This window comes from Nematolebias whitei, chromosome 13, assembly GCF_014905685.2.
Source record: "Nematolebias whitei isolate Nwh7 chromosome 13, NemWhi1, whole genome shotgun sequence".
In the NCBI taxonomy this organism is placed as follows: Eukaryota; Metazoa; Chordata; class Actinopteri; order Cyprinodontiformes; family Rivulidae; genus Nematolebias; species Nematolebias whitei.
The window spans coordinates 16204638-16211232 of NC_056510.1; positions in this window are offsets into that span (position 1 = coordinate 16204638).

The window sequence follows — 6595 nt, forward strand, 5'->3', positions numbered from 1 at the left end:
CACATATATCCATCCATCCATCTTTAAATTATTTGTTGCAATTAGATAGTTTTCTTTTGATATTATATCTATTTTAGCATGTGATTCTCAACCTGCCATTGTATATCTGTTCCTCCTTCCTGTTCCTCTCAAACTCAGCAGGTCGAAACAGATGGACTCTTGTCCTGAGCCTGGTTCTGCTGGAGGTTTCTTGCTCATGAGGGAGTTTTTCCTTTCCACTGTTGCCTTTATGCTTGCTCAAGATGACACCTGAGTCTGCGATGAAATTAGACTCAAAGCAGTCTGCTCCTTAGATAATTAATGTTATTAACTTATATATATATATATATGTATATAAATATATATATATATATATATATGTTTTTTTTTTTTTTTTTTTTAAGTGTGTTTATGATTTCTGGAAGGACAAAAGTCTGTGTGTGAGCTCAGTCATGTTCATCATGCAAAAACTAATAATATTTTTTCCCTAAAGTCCATCAGGTTGGATATTTTTTTCCTGTTAGTGGATGTAGAATGAGGAGCAGTGGGAGGGATATTTGTTTTCACCAGTTAAGTCAGTTTTTAACTCTTGACGGCACACTCTCTAACCTACACACGGACTGCAAGACATATGTGTGCACACGTTATTTAACACGTTTAATTTAACAGCGTGAGTTGTGTGTCTCTCTCTCTTTCGTTCACTGAGACGAGGCTCTTTCATCTTCTCTCTCCTCCCTCCTGTCTTTCACTCTAGGATTAGGTTAACACTGAGAATTCATGAGACAGCGTGTGTGTGTCTGTTTCGCTTTCTCATCTTCAAGGCCTTCATCTATCTCCATGCTTCACTTCGTCGGTTATGCCGCCACATGCCCATCACACACTTTAACAGCATGATCAAGCCAAAGAAAAGTCATTCAGATTTCAAACTGTCTGCGCTGAATATTTGTAAGGCCCAGACTCCATCTCTGTCTCCATGTTCTACTGCGTATCCATAGTCCGGTCACAGAGGCAACAGATCCCGGAGAGAAATACAGACATCCCTCTCCCCTGTGACGCTCTTCAGCTCCTCCTGGGGGACCTTAAAGCATTTCCTAGCCAGAGACAGAGAGGATAAAAAATCTTCCAGCAAGTTCTGGGTCTGCCCCAGGGCCTCTTCCCAGTGGAACATGCCTGGAAAACCTGAAAGAAAGGTGTCTGGTAGAAATCCTAATCAACTGCCCAACTACCTCAACTGACTTCTTTGGATGCAACGGAGCAGCGGCTCTACTCCAAGTGCTCCCTTGATGATGGAGCTTCTCAGCTTATCTCTAAGGCTGAACCCACCCATCTTATGAAGGAAGATCGTTCTTTCGGTCCCATTTTTAAAAGAAGGACTGGAGAGTGTGTTCCAGCTATAGAAGGATCACACTTCTCAGTGTCCTCGGGAAAATTTAATCCAAGGTGTTTGAAAGGATGCTCCGATTGATTGTCAAAGCTTGGATTCAGGAGGAACAGTGTGGCTTCAGTGCTGGTTGTGGAACAATGGACCTGATCTTCACCCTTGCAGAGCTGCCAAGTGGGTCATGGGAGTTTGACTCTCCATGTGTTTAATGGACCCGGAGAAGGCTTATGGTTGTGTTCCCTGAAGCATTCTGTGGGAGGTTTATGGATGCTTAAAGTGTCAAAGTTGCTTTTAAGGGATGTCTGTTCCCTGACCAAAAGCAGGATCTGTGTTTGCATTCTTAGCACAAAGCTGAGCTTGTTCTGGGTGCAGGTTGGACTCCACCTGGGCTGCCTCAGTTCCTCTAATTCAGAGGTCATTTTTCTCAACCAGTGATTGGTGGATTGCCCCTCTGGGAGAGGATGAGGGTTGAGGTGTCTTTGACTTAGGTGGAGGAGTTCAAGTATTGAGCACCCAAACTGCTGGGTAAATTTAGATCTTTAAGAACTAACACAAATTTACTCAAAGTACATTTTATATACAATATGGAGGTTGAAAAGATACCAGAACTGATGTTTAAACAATAATGAAGCATACGTATATGATGTAGTTCTGTACTTGCCGCCGTACACCTTGCACCGCCATATAAGTCACATCAGTCCAAATATGTCTAATTAAATGGAAAAGAAAAAACATAAATATGTCACTTTGCCGTATAAGTTGCATCTATTATGAGTCACCGCTGACGTGTCTGGTTTGTTACGCTTCACCGCTGACAACCCGGAAACGTGAGCCGGTGTTGTGCCAAAAATCGATTGGCTGTCAAATGGCGGCTATGGGAGCGTGCCCGGAAGGACTTTAACAAGAATTTAACAAGATTAACACTTAAAAGCAATTATTTGTTTGCTCAAAATTATGGTGTCTCAGTTTAACTTTACCTTAATAAATGCACTTTAACGGTCAAATCAGCTGCATTTCACCTGGGCGGCGTGGCGAAATGCAGCTGATTTGATGTTTGCTCGAAGAGTTCCAGAGCGAGACAAAGGTGACGATATGGCAAGCCAATGTCTCATTAATAGCCACTTTTACCTATTAATGAGACACTGGCTTGCCACATTAGTCGAGGGCCCTCTAGTGGCTGAAAATGGGAGTGCTTAATATTTTCCATGTCAGACTGAATGAACTTGTCAGATCTTAGCCAAAAATGTATTTATAAATATGGTAAGGAAAAAAACATAAATATGCCGCTTCGCTGTATAAGTCGCAGGTCATGCTAATTTATGCAAAAAACTATGACTTATACAGCAAAAAACACGGTACTTGTACATAAGATGAGAAATAAAGAAACTTTTGCAAAAGCTGATTCAAACATGTGATGTTTAACAACAGCAAGCCTCTACTAAAACATTTCTGAAGACATTTTAAAGATTATAATAATATAAACTAAGAAAAAAGTCTACATTTTGATGTGTAATTGTATAAAAGTTTAACGAGAACCAAGATCAAAAGAAATGGTTTAACTGCTACTTGTCGCTCATTGTAGTCACCATGGTAACCACATATTTGTGTTTCTCACTCCCTGACTGCCAAGTTAATGAGGGACAAATAGAAATGCAAACTTGAAAAAAAGGCTCAAACAAACGGTCACAGTGTGAAACTATAAATCAGATGTTAAAGCCTCTTGAACGGTAAACAACAAAAGACGCTGATACATGAGTTTTTATGTTTCTCAAGTGATTTATGTAGGAGATTTGACACGTTAATGAGAGCTTGTTTCAAAGAAAACATTTTGAGCTAAAATATAACTGAATCTGTGTGGGTGCACTGCATTCTGGGAAGATTTAAGAGAAAACCATAAGACCTATAACCTGAGATATCTGTGTGAAAATCCTACCGGAGGACTCAACTTCATTAGTCATGGGGTTTATAATAGTGAGAAACAGTGGGCAAAACAAAATAATCCCTTTGTTTTAAGTATTATTGGCTTTGGTTTTGTAGCAAACAGAGTTGTGTAAGTAAGTTTAGACGTGTAAAGTCCAATTTTCTGTGACCTGTTTAAATTATGGTTCACCTGCAAAGACTGGCTGAGTTAACTAACTTCCCTACAGGGACAAATAAAGTTATTTATCTAATCTATAGAGCTCCAAAGAGGGCTACGATTTTTCTTGTTTTGCAACAATCCCATTAATATCCATATTTTCCTCACTTTTTTTTTTTTTTTTTTTACATTTTTTGTATGTATTGCACTATGTATGGCTACAAAAACTACTTCCTCAGGCGGCTGAGGCGAGCTGGACTGGGAAGCTCAGTCCTCACCTCCTTCTACAGGTGTGCAGTGGAGAGCATCCTGTGCTCCAGCATCAACGTGTGGCATGGAGGCTGCACAGCTGCAGAAAGAAAAGCTTTGCAGAGAGTGGTGAAAGCTGCACAGAAGACTGTTGGAGTCAGCCTCCCCACCATCACAGACATCTACACCTTCAGATGCAGGAAGAGGACCACCTGCATCATGAAGGACCTCACTCACCCAGCACACACACGTTTTGCCCCACTCCCCTCGGGTAGAAAGTTGAGGAGCATTAAGTGTGGAACCACTAGACTGAGGAACAGCTTCTACCCTGAGGCTGTTAGACTCATGAATCCCTAGTCAGGATTATTATTGTGAAAATTACTGAGTAAAAAAAAATCACTGTGAAAAAAAAAATCACTGTAATGCCACTTGGTTGTTGATGTGTGCTGCTGACTATCCATGATGCTGATCTCATGCTGTTGATTTATTTCATGCTGTGTTCGTTCGTCCTCATCTCCTCGTGCAGACTCATGTTCGTGCTGCTGTTGTTCGGCACATTGTTTTCTACTAGTAGTGCTTAGTGCACTCTTAGTTTAGCATATGTTTGGTTCATATCTTAGATCTTATTACTGTTTTTCTTTACAATTTGCATTTTTGTTGGATGTAACTGGGACCCTGCCTACATAGTTTCATTCCACCTCATGTACCACATGGGCTGTGAATGACAATAAAGACATCTTGACCTTGAAAAAGTCATAGCACACTATTCCCAGTTGAGCCGCACTTTGTGTTGTATAATTCAGTCCTTTATTTCAAAGCTACTCAACAATTTAGGCCAAAAGATTTAAACAGGATAGTCATGAAGGTGCTTATGCAATAACACTCTTAATTAAATATAACATTAATTGCCCCCATTACTAATTGGGCTGTTTACCTGGTCAATGGGATGAAGGATGTGATTCGTGTCTAACTTGGTGTTTCCATCCCATCCTTCATTAATGATAATAATGTGCTCTGTTTGGGCTGGAGGGAGTCCATTACGCCGACTGTATCACATCGTTGTCCGTCGGGGGGCTCAAACACTGGGGAGAGGAAACTCAGAGCGGAAAGGAAGCGCAAAGATGGAGACGTGCTCGCAGGCATTTTCCGGGAAAATGTGTGTGTATTGTTGCGTGTGTGTGTATCGAGAGTTCGGACACAGCAGACATGTGTCACCTCGGTTATCGCGCCGTCAAGCTAAACTGACATAAACAGCCCCAGGCGGCCCTATCAGAGATGGACTTTACATAACGGCTGAGTCACTCACAATCTATTTTTATGGCTTTGAGGTGTGTGAGTGGGGTTGTTGTGTGCGTTCTAGTGCTCCTATCGTCCTGAGAGCGTATTTAAGACCCTCACAATGAGGACAATACGTATATGTGATGTTGGGTCATCCTAACTCGGCAGCACTGCTTTCAGGGACTGCTGGAACAGGGGTTGGATTAAACAAGAGTGGGCATGTTTCTTTTTAAACAACTTTAGGGCAACTGTTTGCCCATATGACCAAGCTTACTGTGGAACAAAAAAAAAAAACTTTCACATGCAACAGGATGTTGGCTGAGGATGAATGAAAAAGAATAAAACTGTCCAAATCATCTTTAGTTACTGAAACAAAAAAGCAGAGAAACATTAAAGCTGACACTGATTCTATATGCGCTGTCAAAAATGCAAAAAGACGTCATTTTAAAAAGAAAATCCCGACTTTTACAACCGCAATCATGGTTTGGGAGTGAGAAACTTCTCCGACAATGTTTTACATCCAAAAAAAGAATTAAAAAGTGCTGCGATTTAGCTTTTGTGTTAAAGTAATTATGAGTAGGAGTGTCTGATGAAATGCAAAAACACTTTTTAGTCTTTTTCGTATACAGTTTATTCACAGCGTGAGGCTTAAACTTCCTCTGCTTTAAAGCCTCAATAATTTACTTTTTGACTACATTTTTTATGACCTCATTCTCAATTGAGTGTAGAGCCAAAGAGGTGCATTAACATTAAAGTGCTCTAAAAGACTCCTTCTGCCCTTCAGAAGAAAACAAAAACACCCATTAGTGTCTTTTCTTGACTTTGTTGAATTCCATCTTGAAACATAAATGGATTATTGAGACATTAGTTTTATTTGATGAACAAACAATATAAGAGCAAGAAAAGTTAATTGTAACAAGTGATAACCAATAATTAAAAAAAAAAAAAACATTTTGGAACATCTGGATTCTCATCCATCCCTTCATGTCAAACGGTTCCAGCTCCTTCAAACTCATGATTGGCCACCAGTCTGCACAACAGACTGGTTTCTGAGTCGTTCAGTGGCATTTAAATCTGTTCAAATTATAACATCTTAGTGTTACTTTAGCAGTTGTTGTCACCCTGAAGGGTGGAACCTGTCGCAACCTTCAGGTTCCTGACAGACAAGTTTTACTTTAAAAACTGTGCCTGCATTTAGTGCCTCTAATAATTCCTTCAAAATTCATCTTCAGGTGTCGCCACAGTGAGTCATCCTCCTCCATCTCACTCCAACTACCTCCATGTCCTCTCTAACTGCATCCATATATCTCCTCTTTGCCTTTTTCCTGGCCGCTGCATTTCTAACATCCTTTTGCCAAAATACCCACTGTCCCTCCTCTGGACATGTCCAAACCATCTCAGTCTGGCCTCTCTAACTTTATCTCCCAGTTCTTCAACCTGTGCTGTAGCCATCCAAGTTCAATCCAAATCCAATGAAGGTCTTCCAGGTGCCTGAAATATATACAGCTTTTCCGTTTTTCATTTTACGTCAGCAGTTTGGACTATTTTGTTTATGTCCGCTATAAGAAAAAGCTTCAATGAAAAAGGAAAAAAGTTCAACAGTAGTAGGCCTACACACACACACACACACA